We start from the raw sequence: 14865 nt of genomic DNA on the forward strand, positions 1-14865 counted from the left end.
CCAGAAAGTGCTCACCCAGCTCTCGTCCTCATCAGCTCAATCTAATCCACGCAAGACATCGCACAACAACCACTTGACCTCAACCTGTTACTCATAATCAGACAAGTGGAGATTTAACAGAAAGCAAAGTGGTTATCTCAGGTACAGAAGCTTCTAACCTCTAGGTCAGCACTAGACACCACCTGACCAACTGTGATGGTATTAAAGTTTAATAAAATCAAAGAACTTAAGCCATCCAAGTGTAAGCTGAAGCCACCTGTCACTTGGAGCCAAGCTTAACCTTCACACTGACCTGACTTTCCACCCTTCACAGCCCCCTCTGCTCTAATCTCTCACTAACACATTCAGTTTTATTCCGTCTTAACTTACAAAGCAGCTACCACAGGAAAAAAATAGTCAATCAGAGAACAGCTAATCGTACCACTTAATCTGATCACATAATCGTTTCCAGCTCGGCAGAAGCCACAGGTAGAACATGAAGCCGTCAGAGAGGTACACAGTGGAGTTGTCTGCGTAGATCTCCCTACCGCCTCTGTGTTTGAATGAACTGATTGTTCCAATGTCCTTGTCCTGCTCACATTAACCTGCAGCTTCTACCTTTCTGATTACAATGAAAGAGGCAACAGAAATATTGAGGTGGAACAATGGCACAACTGGTAAGGGTGCTGCGTCACTGTGCTGGGAGACCCGGGTTCGATCCTGACCTCAGGTGCTGTCTGAGTGGAGTCTGCACATTCTCCCGGTGACCGTGTGGGTTTCCTCCAGGTGCTCTGGTTTCCTCCCACATCCCAAAGACGTGTGAGTTTACAGGTTAATCAGCCGCTGCAAATTGCTCCTAATATGCGGAGAGTGGATGCGAAAGTGCGGTAATACAGAACTAGTGTGAAAGGGTGATTGGAGGTCAGCGCAGACTCGGCAGGCCAAGGGGCCTGTTTCCACGCTGTATCTCAAAACTAAAATAAGAAATTCTGATGACGATTTCTGATCATAACATTCCTTCTTAAAAAAAGTTCTTATTCAATTCAATTCAATTCAACTTTAATGTCATCGCACAAATACAAGTATTAGTACAACAAAATGCAGTTTTGCGTCAGTCCGTAGTAGTTGTGCATAAAGAAATTAAAAAAAAATAGAAAGAGAGAAGATACAGAATCATCAAAAAATACAGAATGATTAAACAATGGGGACGGAGGGACCGGGGAAATCTTGCCACTGCTTCTATCTTCATTCTTTTACGAAATGGAATATGAACCAGCGTCTCTATCTCTTTCCACTGGTTAGTAAGTGCCCTGTGAGTGAAAAGAATTTCACTTTATTTACGTAATCAAACGCCTTCAAACTTCGAACAAGTATAAAACCTTCCATTTACCTCCTCTGTTCTCAGCAGGACAAGACTAGTTTATTTAGTTTCTCCTGCTGTTGAGTCGTGTGGAAATGACTACCAAACCCTTTCATTGTTCTGCAATTCCAGCAGTTAAGCATTGTTCTGCACTGCCCATCACTATTTAACTTCTTGAATCTCGACTGTCTTTCTTGTGAAGTGCTCCACAACGATGTTGCAGAGACAATTCCTGGACAAACCCAGCCATGGTGAAGGAATGATAATGTACAGTGCAATCTTGACATAAAGCATCTCAATATCAATAGACAATAGACAATAGGTGCAGGAGTAGGCCATTCGGCCCTTCAAGCCAGCACCGACATTCAATGTGATCATGGCTGATCATCTGCAATCAGTACCCTGTTCCTGCCTTCACCCCATATCCCCCTGACTCCGCTATCTTTAAGAGCCCTATCTAGAAACATATAAGATTGTTAAGGGTTTGGACACGCTAGAGGCAGGAAACATGTTCCCGATGTTGGAGTCCAGAACTAGGGGCCATAGTTTAAGAACAAGGGATAAGCCATTTAGAACGGAGACGAGGAAACAATTTTTCTCACAGAGAGTTGTGAGTCTGTGGAATTCTCTGCCTCAGAGGGCGGTGGAGGCCGGTTCTCTGGATACTTTCAAGAGAGAGCTAGATAGGGCTCTTAAAGATAGCGGTGTCAGGGGATATGGGGAGAAGGCAGGAACGGGGTACTGATTGGGGATGATCAGCCATGATCACATTAAATGGCGGTGCTGGCTCGAAGGGCCGAATAGCCTACTCCTGCACATATTGTCTATTGTCTATTGACTCGGTAGGCTGAAGAGCCTGTTCTTGCACCGTATCTCTAAAACTATGCTAAACTAAAAAACTAAACACCAAACACATACAGGTTTGTGAGTTAGCGTGTAGGATAGTGTCAGGACACCCTCGCGTGTAGGATAGTGTCAGTGTCTGGACTGGGCAGCGCGGACCTGATGGGCTGAAGGGCCTGTTTCTGCACTGTATCTCTAAAGCCTAAAGTAAACTGCTCCATGATGCTATGCAAGCTGTGATCTTCACCAATAAATCCATCACACTCTCGATCGCAATGTAAACTAGGACTGTTGTTATCACTGGTGTCATCATACCAGCCCTCTTCTCAATCTTCCCAACTATGACATTCCAATCAGTGCCCTGTGGATGTGGAATTAATTTACATGTTGAGCAGAAAACATTTTGATCTTCATTGTCTCCATTCCAGAACCAAAATCACACCAATGTACATTACATTGATGAAGACATAAGGAACTGCAGATGCTGAAATCTTCTGCAATACCTCAGGCAGCATCTGTGGAAGGTGTGGATAGGCAATACATGACATTACATGGATGATGCTTTTGTATTTGCACACTTGGAAGCTGGGATCCAAACCACTGTCTCTTCCTTAACTGGAGTATGTGGGATGATGTGCCTTCTGCTAAACATCTGGAAGACACTTACCTTCACCGCACCGTGACCTGGCGTTCAAAGCTCATGGGAAGAGCCTGGTCATGTTGCACATCCTAGGCACCACATCTCATACATGCACAAGGTCCACCACCCTCTAGTGCCCCTGCACAATCTTTAGCCCCCTGAAGAAGATCAAGAATCAATTGGGGCATTCAATTTATGGTCTGCCAGGCAATTGTGATATACCCCACAGATAGACACAAAAATTGTAGTAACTCAGTGGGTCAAGCAGCATATATGGGGGGAAAAGGAATAGGTGAAGTTTTGGGTCGAGACCCTTCTTCAGTGAAAGAAGAGATATGAAAAGGGACAGAGAACAAATGAATGAAAGATATGCAAAAGGACAAATAAAAGGCAGCAATGATGATCGAGGAAAGGAGGTCCATAGTTGGCAGTGGGGAACGTGATAATGAGTGATACAAACAGTGAAACTCGGCAGGACGACAGTGAAACTAGCGCGACTACTAGGGTGGGGGAGCGACGGGGAGAGAGGGGATGTAAGGGTTACTTGAAGTTAGAGAAATCAACATTAATACCGCTGGGCTGTAAGCTGCCGAAGCGAAATATGAGGTACTGTTCCGCCAATTTGGGTTCTGCCCCATTCTTACAGTGGAGGAAGTCCCAGCCTCTGATAGGTGTTGGAGATAAAGATAACCTACAGCAGAACCTGAAAACCCTGCTGGAGTTACCCCTGGGACCCTGCAGGTTAAATGGACCATTGTCAGGATCCTCTCTGAACCCTGGTCCCACTTCACCAGCTGCAGTGGGTGGACTGCATTGTTTAAATATTTGACACTGGATTCCTCAGATCCCAATGATGGGTGGAGATTTTCAGGAAGCAGAGGTAGTGCTTGTGGTGTCTCCCGGACTCCTGTACACCTCAGAGATCCGGACTACCTACAGCAAACAAAACACAAAGTGCTGGAGTAACTCAGCGGGTCATGCTGCATCTGTGGAGAACATGGAATAGGTGACGTTTTGGGTCGGGACCCTTCTTCAGACTGATTGTAGTAGTGGATGGGGAGCAAACTGGAGGAGAAGTGGGGGCGGGACAAAGCCTGGCAAATGATAGCTTGTTCCGGGTGAGGAAGGAGGTTTTGCTTAGTATTTTGGTGGACAAAAGCCAGAATGAGAAGAAGTAAAAAAGCTGTAAGATTAGGAGAGAGCATCTGACGAGAGTGAAGAGGGCTGCTGAGAGCAACTGGGAGATTGAAGGGGCACCCGCTGGGGGGCTGCCTGCTGCCATGCACCATGTTCTCCTCCACGAGAAGAAGATAAGAATGCTCGGTGAACTCATTGTAACTGTTGGCGGCAGAAACTCCGTGTGCTGCCTCGGTGAGATCTGCTGTATGATTTACTGGATTGTATGCAAAAGAAAGAATTTTGCTGCACCTAGGTATATGTTGCAATAAAGTATCATTGAATTAAATTGAGAGGAGGTGTGAGATGCAGAGCTGGAGGAAGGGATATAGGTGGAACGGGACAGGGGGAATGGAGAGGAAAATGGCAAAACCAAGTCTGTAGTTCAGAGTGTATTTAAAGGTATCAAAGGTATCAAAGGTATTTTATTAGTCACATTCACATATACCCAGGTGTAGTGAAGTGAAATGCTTTTTGCCATTTTGCAGCACACAAAAGAAGAATACAGACATTACACCAATAAGAGTCTTAACACAAAGAACATCCCCCCACAATGGCTCCCACCATGAGGGAAGGCACAAAGTCCAGTCCCCAACCCCAGTTCACCCATAGTCGGGCCCACAGTTGCCTCTACGGAGGCCCGATGTTCCAGGCCGTTCTCGCCGGGTGATGTTGCTCCGGCGTCGGGAGAGTCCTCTCAGCGGCTTGGGAACCCTGGAACGGCCGCTTCCGCACTGGAGGCCGCGGCTTCCGAAGCCAAAAAGGCCGCGCAGGTTAGAGCTCCACAACTGGCGATCTCATCGAGAGATCCCAGGCTCCCGGCGTAAAGTTCAGCGGGAGCCTGGGATCACCGCAGGTCCATAGTTGGCAGTGGGGAACGTGATAATGAGTGATACAAACAGTGAAACTTCCACAGTCCCGCAGCTCCGCGATGTTTTACCCGGCGGTCTCAGCTCACCGGAGCTCCAGCGCGGCGACCCAGGCAAGGCATCGCCCGCTCCGCGATAGCCCTACAGCGCTGTGCCGCCTCCGAAGCCGAGGTTCTGGGTGGTCCCCGACAGGAAACGCTGCTCCAGGCCCGCTGGTAGGCCGCGAGGACGGGTCGAAGCTGCAGCCCGGAGAAAAGCTGCCTCTCCGACCAGGTAGGGACCCTGAAAGGCAGTTTCCCCCTCCCCACCCCCCACATAAAAAGTCTAGACCTCCAAACAAAACACTTAACTAACTAAAATAAAAAATAAAAAGATGAAGAGATAGACAGCTGCTGGCTGGGCAGCCGTGCACAGGACAGCGCCCCCAGGTTGTTGTGTTTAAAGGGGCTGTCCCACTGCGGCGACCTAATCCACGAGTTAAGAAGAGTGCCTTCGACCTTCAAGCTCGAGGGCAGTCGCCTGGAAAACCTCGAGCTGGATCGACCTTAGTTGAGGCTGGGACAATCCCAACATTTAAGAAGCAGTTGGACAGGTACATGGATAGGACAGGTTTGGAGGGATTTGGACCAAATGCAGGCAGGTGAGACTAGTATAGCCGGGACATGTTGGCCAGTGTGGGCAAGTTGGGCCGAAGGGCCTGTTTCCACACTGCAACACTCTAAGATTCTATGACTCTCTAGTACACTCTGACATACCAACTCTGATTGAACTTCATGGGTTGGGGGTGTGAGTGGGGTAGACAGACTGGCATGTTTTATTTTGGTCAACTGCGCTCTCCCTAGCCCTATCAACAATCTTGCTATTACAGATGACACATGTTAAAGAGGAATCCCCCAGCTGTGATAGCTGTTCGAGAGCACAGCTGTCTGTAGATCCCTATAAAGAAGTTGCTGATGCAGAAAATGAGAGATACATGTGCTGCTCACTGTATTCTATCCATTGATGCAATCACTACAGATCCCTGGAGAAAGCAGGCAGATGCAGCTAGGATTGCTTGCCTAATCTGGCGTAACCCTGCGACTGAGAGCAGTGAAGGAACAGACACTTCAACAAATGGCCATCAGATGGCCTGAGGCTCGACAAATTTGTTCAGACCAGGAGATGTAACGCAGAAGGATTACAGAATGACCTGAAATTCAATGTAACCTCCAGTGTACAATGAGTCAAAAACAAAGCACCAGAGGAACTCAGCAGGTCAGGCAGCCTCTGCGGAGGGACATTCACCTACAGCTCACAGATAGACACAAAAGGCTGGAGTGACTCAGCGGGACAGGTAGCATTTCCGGAAAGAAGGAATGGGTGACCCTTCTTCAGACGAGTTGATGAGCACGGAAACAGGCCCTTCACCTCTCTGAGTCCACACTGACCAGCAATCACCCATGCACTAGTTCAATCTTACTAGTGACAATGTGCAGAGGCCAATTAAACTCCAAACCCACACGTCTTTGGAATGTGGGAGGAAACTGGAGCATCCAGTGTATACCCATGTGGTCACGGGAAGAACGTGCAAACTCCACACAGGGAGCACCCGTAGTCAGGATGGATAGTCTCTGGTGCTGTGAGGCAGCAACTCTCCCACTGCGCCACCGTGCCGCCATTTGCTGCCCACATGGCCAGTTCTTCGATGTTTACGTTCTGATAATTATTTCTAACGCCGTAATCTAGCAGTAGGGTGGAACAGTAATACAGCTGGTGGAGCTGCTGTCTCATAGTGCCAGTGACCAGGTTCGATCCTAACCTCAGGTACTATCTGTGTGGAGTTTGCACGCTCTCCCTGTGGGTTTCCTCCAGGTGCTCCAGTTTCCTCCCACATCCCTAGGTTTGTAGGTTAATTGATCTCTGGTGTGTAGGGAGTGGATGAGAAAGTGGGATGAAATAGAACCAGTGTGCATGTGTTATCAATGGTTGGTGTTGACTTGGAGGGCCAATGAGACTGTTTCCATTCTGTATATTTAAACTACACTAATCCTAGCCTGCCCTGTAAATTAATTGCCTCCCCGCTCCGATTTTTATTCTTTTTAATTTAACCCTCTCCACAAGCAATCACATTACTCCGGTTCTCCCTGGCTCTCACGCTGTGTCACTCCGAGTCCTCACAAACAAGACTGGCCTGGCAGATCCATTGTTTCTACTTGTTCCTGCCCCACCTAACTCGTCTCCAAATGCTGCGATTCTACCTTGTTCCCCTTTGTCTAGTCCCTCCCAACCAATGTCAGAGGCACCTCACATGCTCTTCAACACTTCTATAACTTTCAATTTCTAGTCCCACATCACATCATCGTTACCATGGATGTCCAGACTCTTTACACCTCCATCCTCCACCGAGAAGGTCTCAGGGCCCTCTGATTCTTCTTTGAACAGAGACCCAAACAGTTCCCTCTACTAACACTCTCCTCTGCCTGCTTGAACTTGTACTCATCTTAAACAACTTCCCTTTTGACTTTGTTCACTTTCTTCCTCAAAGCTGTGGCTATGAGCACTTACATCTGCCTGCCTTTTTGATGATTCAGAAGAGTCCTTGTTCCAAATATAGGCAAAGCTAAACGTTGGTGCCAACCATACACTGGCACCATCCATAACTTTTTTCCTGCTATATTGAAGACTGCACCCGTACAGAATTTGATTTAATCAACTTTACCTCTAACCTCCAGGCTTCCCTCAAATTCAAAAGTGTGCAGTTCCTGGTGTTTCTCCACTCCATATTTGCCATGTAGAAACAACAAACTGAAGATGCTGGCTAAAGTGCAGAGACTCAGGTTCGATCCTGATGAAAGATGCTTTCTGTGTGGCATTTGCACGTTCTCTCTGTGACCGTGTGGATTTCCTCTGGGTGCTCTGGTTTCCTCCCACTTCCCAAAGACATATGTTTGTAGATTAATTGGCTTTGGTAAATTGTTCCTATTAGGATTGAACTAGTGTATGGGTGATTGCTGGTCAGTGTGGACCCGGTGTGGCGAAGAGCCTATTTGCACGCTGTATATCTAAAGTCTAAAATCAGGCAGCATCTTTGGAGAACATGGATAGGTGACATTTTGGGTTGAGACCCAAATTCCAATCTGGTCTGAAGAACGTGTCCAAAGACAGGCAGCTCGATTTGTTACTAATACCTATGAGAGAGAAGCGAGTGTTACCAAACTTCTTAATTCACTGGGGTGGAACCCTCTCCAAGACAGACGTGAAGCTCACCGTTTGACCTGTTTTTACAAAATGTTAAATGGCCAGCTCGACATAGATTACAAAACCTACACCAGACCCAAACCAATTAGGAGCAGACGAGGGCATTCGATCCAATTTGTGATACCAGCTGCCAAGACAGATGTGTACATCAATTCGTTCTTCCCCCACACAATTAAAGCATGGAATAGTCTTCACCCTACTATAGTTAACCAACTAGATGCAACTAAATTTAAAGTAGCTCTTTCTTCCCAAAAACCCTTTCTGGCTTAAGTCCTCCCTCCACCACCTCCAGTTTAAATTCCACTTGGAATATTTTGGAGGACCAAGAAACCAAGAAACCTTCTACCTTTTGTCTACCTTCGATTTTCGAAAACTTTGAAAACGACCTTTGATTTTCCAGCATCTGCAGTTCCTACTTAAAAACCAAGAACCAAGAATGATCTTGATTATAAATGTCACTATCTATGTTCTCCAGATATGCTGCCTGACCTGATGAGTCACTCAATCAATTTGAGTCTTTTTCCAGATTTCCCTCGGAGGATCGGCCACGAAACCCTTCTTCAGGTGGACGACAGCGTCGGGAGCTCACAGGTCCCCTCGGAGCAGAGGGAGAACAAGGAGGGAAGAGACAAGGACTTTGAGATTTTTGCCTTCCATCACAGTGAGGAGGTGCCTGGTGAACTCACTGTGGTGGATGTTAAATTTGTGTTTATTGCGTGTTTTTGTCATTTTTATTATATGTATGACTGCAAGGCAACGAAATTTCGTACAGACCGAAAGGTCTGAATGACAATAAAGGCTACTTTGACTTTGACCTAGGTACACAAAAATGCTGGAGAAACTCAGCGGGTGCAGCAGCATCTATGGAGCGAAGGAAATAGGTAACGTTTCGGGCCGTAACCCTTCTTCAGACTGATAGGGGGTGGCGGGGAGAAGGAAGGAAAAAAGGAGGAGGAGGAGCCCGAGGGCGGGGGGATGGGAGGAGACAGCTCGAGGGCTAAGGAAGGGGAGGAGACAGCAAGGGCTAACAAAATTGGGAGAATGTTCATGCCCGCCGGATGCAGGCTCCCCAAGCGGAATATGAGGTGCTGTTCCTCCAATTTCCGGTGTTGCTCGCTCTGGCCATGGAGGAGACCCAGGACAGAGAGGTCGGATTGGGAATGGGAGGGGGACTTTGACTTAGTCTGCGGCCCTTCCCCAGTCTGAAGAAGGGTTTCGGCCCGAAACGTTGCCTATTTCCTTCGCTCCATAGATGCTGCTGCACCCGCTGAGTTTCTCCAGCGTTTCTGTGTAACCCTTGACTTTGACTTAGTTTGGCTCCGGGTTCACTCCGTGAGTGATTCCGTTCCGTGTTTTCCCTTGTCCAAATCCGAGTTAGAGAGCCACCCCGGGTTTTACCCGGATCTTCGTTCCGTTCCGTTCCGGGTTCGAGGCGGCTCCGTCGCGGGTTTTGCGCCGCCTGGCAGTCCGCTCCGCCCCGCTCCGGGTGTTGTGGGCTCCACGCCGGGTTTTGCCCGCCGCCTCGCTAGTGCATCAGTCAGTCCTTCGCCTCGGGGACTGCGCGGATCTGGGAGCGGAGAGAGCGGAGCGGGGGGATCGGGCCCGAGAGCGGCCCCGCAGCCTGACTGACTGACCCGAGCCCAGCCCAGCCCAGCTGACCCGGCCTGGCCCCGCCACCGCCGCCTGGCCTGGCCCGGCCCTTCCCCAGCCTGCGGCCTCGGGCCTCGCCGCCGCTGTCGGAGCCCGAGCTGTCGGTGGAGAGTGAGTGTGAGATGGCCGCGACCCCCCGGTGAAAGCGGCCAAGCTCCGAGCCCTCAGCCGCGTCGATGAGCCTGGAGCCCGGCTGCCGTCCCCGGGTAAGCCGCCGCTCTCTGTCTCTCTGACGGGAACAATCCCTTTGTTTGTTCGAGGCCGGGGTTGTTTGGGGAGGAGGGGGAAGAGATGTCGGGCCCGATCCCCCGGGACCGGGCAGGGGGCTCGATTAGCGGGCTGCCCGGGCTCGGTGTGGTGACAGGTGGTTGCGAGAGAGGGAGGGAGGGGGGTGGTTGGGCCGAGAGGATCCGAGCCGGATCTCACCAGCCCAGAGCCGGCACATGGTGCGAGGTGAGAGGGGGCAGGACGAGGATACTGGGGGTCAGAGTTAGTTAGCCTCCTCTCCCCAATAAACCTCAGCCACTGCCCCCTCCCTCCCCTCCCTCCCCTCCCCTCCTCTTGGCTTTGGCTGGAAGCATCGAAGAGCGAGCAGAGAGGCATTGTTGTGGTGCCCGAGCCCCCAACGCTGGCAGCTTCACAAGTAGACAGAGTCCCTTCTGTTACATTGAGTCTCATTTATTGTCTGTTTACTTATCCCTCCCTCTTTCCATGTTGTTTGGTGCCTTGGTGCACTTGGCTCAGTTACAGCACCCTCTGAGTCAGATGATTGTGATTCAAACCTTGCTCCAGAAACCAGTGCAGACCGTCCAGTTTGGATTTTATTAAGATAGTGGGCAGAATGTTGAGGGGTGGAGGTTGGTGTGCTGATGAATATTGGAAGGTGAATCTTTTCCCCTGATCACTGGTTTCTTTTGTAAACCGATCCATTACTTGGTTTAGAATTTATTTTTTAGAAATGGGGTTAAGGGTCAAGTTAAAGATTTTTGGGTGTTAGGAATATTGGGGGATGTGCATTAGTACTAGATTGTGATGCGTACTGTCAACTGTAGCTTGATCATAGCACCCTGACCACTGTATAAACATCACATTCTATTTCAGAGACTCCAACACAGAATCTTGGCTGTTACTCCAGCGCACTGTTACAAAGACGTTGTCTTTCAGATGGGATTTAAATCAAGGCTCCACCTGCCTGTTAGGTGGATGTAAAAAAAATCTCAGTATTATTTTGAAGGCTAGGGGAATTCTACTAACCTCTTGGCATATCATTATCGTTAGCGCAACACCCACTAAAGTAGTTGCTGTTGCCACGTCTAAAAGTACTTTATGACTAAGGTGACCTGAGATTTTAAGTGGTGCTATCAAAATGCAAGCTTATTTTTAATGCAATATTTCCTGCCCTGAGTGTCTCTAAATGCATGTGGGACTGTGTTCAAAATGTTGTTGTACGAGGAGTATAATTGAGAAAAGCATTTGTTGAAGCAATTAAGGATTGGTGTTAGGAGTGCCAGGGTAGTCTTGTTGGTGGCAGATTGGATCTGCATGGATTTGCCTTGCATTGTGGATGTCATGCAGGACCTGAATGATCCCATAAATCTGTCCACTGGGCAGCTGTGACATGAGGCAGCCTCAGCACTTGCCACTTGTTCAGTGTTTTTTTAAATCTGGATTACATTAAGAGCTTGTCCTGTTGGCACCAGTTATCATGTTGTCACTGATCTGGTAGTGTTCCATTGATGATCAAAGATGAGGAATCTTTGCTTATTGCATGTGGGTAGGAGGAAACTAGACGCTGGTTTACACTGAAGATAGATACAAAATTCTGGAGTGAGTCAGCGGGACAGGCAGCATCTCTCAAGAGAAGGAATGGGTGATGTTTCGGGTCAAGGCCCCCTCGTCCAAAGAAGGGTCTCGTCCCAAAACGTCACCCAAATCTGATGAGTTTGAGGAAGGGTCTCGACCCGAAACGTCACCCATTCCTTCTCTCTGGAGATTCTGTCTGTTACTAAGTTACTGTGGCATTTTGTGTCTATCTTCGATTACTTATTGAAGTTTGTTAACAAATGCACATATTATGCTCTATATTAGTGTTTGGATAATCAACATGGAAAATGGGAGTTTCAGTTGTCCATAGCTATGGATTACATCTGGAGGTTTTCATGCAGTCGGTGTGTTTTGTTATGTTTACTGGTGGCGATTTGTCACTTGGTGAGCTTGGTTTGATTGTCAAGGTCATTGATTCACCATTGTTGGTCTCATCATAGGTCAGATGCATGGCTTATACCACTGAAAACATTTCCAGCAACTGACGACTGGGACTGCCTGTGTGACTTTGTTCGCATGGTGCAGGCTGGATTACAGAGAATAGTTGTCAAATATATATCAGGAAAGCAGTGAGCTGCTCTGGGAGAACATGTGCCTGGTATTTGCAGTGATTTCTTCTAAAGCCAAATATCCAGTGATGGATCATGGACACAAGCTCTCTATGATGGCAAAAAAAGCAACAGTACATAGAACAGTACAGCACAAGAACAGGCCCTTCGGCCCACAATGTCTGTGCCGACCATGATACCAAGACTATCACTTGTCTACCTGAACATGAACCACATCCCTTAATTCCCTGCATATCCAAATGCTTTTCCAAAAGTATTTCAAATGGCAAATGTATTTGCTTCAACTACCAACCCCGGCAGCACGTTCCAGGCACTCACCACCCTCTGTGCAAAGGAAACTTTCTCTGCATATCTCCTTTAAACTTTTCCCCTCTCACCTTAAAGCTATATATTCTAGTATTTGTTTTTTTCCACCCTGGAAAAGGATTCTACCATATTTTGACCATCTGATGATTCTGACCATCTGCCCTATTTATCAATCAATCAATCAATCAAGCACTATTCATCCCCGAGGGGCAATTTAAAAGGGCGCATTACAGTAGCTTTTAAAAAAAAAGGAGAAAGAGACACAATCAACGAAGAGACAAACATTCAAAGCTACTCTCTGCACCTACCGGTCGACCGCACGAGCAGTGACCCGGCAAGGATTGGGTTGTCAGCAGCGATACAATAATAAAGAACACACAAAATGTAACACAAACATCCACCACAGCATTCATCACTGTGGTGGAAGGCACAACATTTGGCCAGTCCTCCTCCATTTCCCCCCCGTGGACAGGACCAGAGTCCAGAGTCAGTCCAGGATCGGCACTTCCTCACCGGAGACCGCGGCTTTAGATTGTTGTAGGCCGCATTATGCCCCCCATAATGTTACTATCTGGTCTCCCCGCAACCTCTGGCATTCCAGAGAAAACAATTCAAGTCTGTCCAAGCTCTCCTTGTAGCTGGTACCCCTTAGTCCAGTCATCATTCTGGTAAACCTCTGCTGCACCCTTTCTAAAGCCTCCAAATCCTTCATGTAATGGTGCGATCAGAACTGTACACAATATTCCAATTGCGACCGAACCAAAGTCCTATTAAGCTGCATCATGACTTCAGAAGAGAGTCAATACCTACAAACTAAAGCCAGTGGGACTGTGTTAGATGGGGCATCTTGGTTTGGTTGGCATGGACCTGTTGGGCTAAAGGGCCATGACTGTATGATGCTGCACAAAGCAAGGAAAATTAAAAAAAAAAGGAACAAAATGTGTAGTGACGTTTTTAATAGATTACATTGAAATCAAATTAATCAATTAAAATATATATCACTCCACATTGTGTTCCTTTTGCTAAATTACTCAAATCAAATTCAAATAAAGGATGTGTTACTAATATCTTGCAACCAGCTGCCAGAATGTGAAAATCACACTTGGGCTCTTAAAAGCTGAGTGGTGAATGTTGAGAAAGCAATAAAAAATAATTGCAGGTAAGCATGCACCTGCTTTGTATAAATCCTTGTGATCAATAGCCAGGAAATAGTACTAATTGTACCTGTGGGGTCAACAACTTTGCTCTCCACTTGTGCTAAACCCACAGTCCAGTAAATCAAACAAATCAGTGCATTTGATGTCCTGCCCTGTGTAGCATTGCTTAGTGCTGTGATCACTCTGGTTCTACTTGCTCTGTACATCAAATGTATATAACATGATATTCTTGCTCTGCCTGTCCTTGTAATCTGCTCCAGCATCTCACTTTTGACTGGGCTTCTCTGTGTCTCAACATCTGATTCACTTTGCGTAGGAAAGAACTGCAAAGGTTGGTTTATACTGAAGATAGACATAAAAAGCTGGAGTAACTCAGCGGGTCAGGCTGTACCTCTGGATAAAAGGAATAGGTGACGTTTTGGGTCGAGATTCTTCAGAGTAGTGTGTATCTTCGGATTCACTTTGTGTAGGAAGGAACTGCAGATGCTGGTTCACACTGAAGATAGACACAAAATGCTGGAGTAACTATAGCAAGACAGGCAGCATCCCTGGAGAGAAGGAATGGGTGCTGTTTCAAGTCAAGACCCTTCTTTAGAACGTCACCCATTTCTTCTCTCCAGAGATACTGCCTGTCGCCCTGAGTTATTCCAGCATTTTATGTTTATCTTCTGATTCACTTTATCTGGCAAAGCCTTCAGCTACTCTGGCTGCACTGCAAGCTGATTAGGTTAACAATGGTCGAGGGAAACTTTGACACTAATCCTGGGCAAAGTTGTCATTTGGAAAAAATCTGGGTGGTAAATCTCTGTTATCATTTAATAAAAGCAAGGCTGCTTTACTAGATTGCATTCTTTGCTGAAGTAATGAAGAGAGTTGATGTGTATTTTGGGTTTTCAAAAGGAATTTGATGGAGTGCCACCGTGTGATAGACCTGTGAGCAAAACTGAAGACCATGACGGGGAAGTAGAAGCTGGGTTAAAAGAGCAGAGTGGTGGGAAGCAGTTGGTTTTCAGTTTGGAAGTGGAGAATGATCTCACTCAAGAATTGGTGTTGAAACAGGAAATGTGGAAATTGTCAGCAGATGAGGTCTGGTTACAGGGAGGCACGGTGACGCAGCAGTAGAGTTGCTGCCTGAATGTGCAAGTGGCCCGTGTTCAATCCTGACTACAGATGCTGTCTGTATGGAGTTTGTTTGAACATGTGGCTTTTTCCCGGGTGCTCCAGTTTTCTCCCACACTCCAAAGATGTACAGGTT

General features: G+C 47.3%; 1 protein-coding gene across 1 annotated transcript in view; it reads left to right on the plus strand.

Annotated features, from left to right (window-relative positions):
* The first annotated feature begins 9620 nt into the window (after positions 1-9620).
* The window catches only part of LOC129713546 (zinc finger protein 609-like), a 183494-nt gene continuing 178249 nt past the window's right edge, over positions 9621-14865 (plus strand). Inside the window, 1 exon segment of the mRNA XM_055662659.1 lies at positions 9621-9960. The gene's annotated coding sequence lies outside the window, so the exon portion shown is untranslated.

Source organism: Leucoraja erinacea, chromosome 36 (assembly GCF_028641065.1).
Source record: "Leucoraja erinacea ecotype New England chromosome 36, Leri_hhj_1, whole genome shotgun sequence".
Taxonomy (NCBI): Eukaryota; Metazoa; Chordata; class Chondrichthyes; order Rajiformes; family Rajidae; genus Leucoraja; species Leucoraja erinaceus.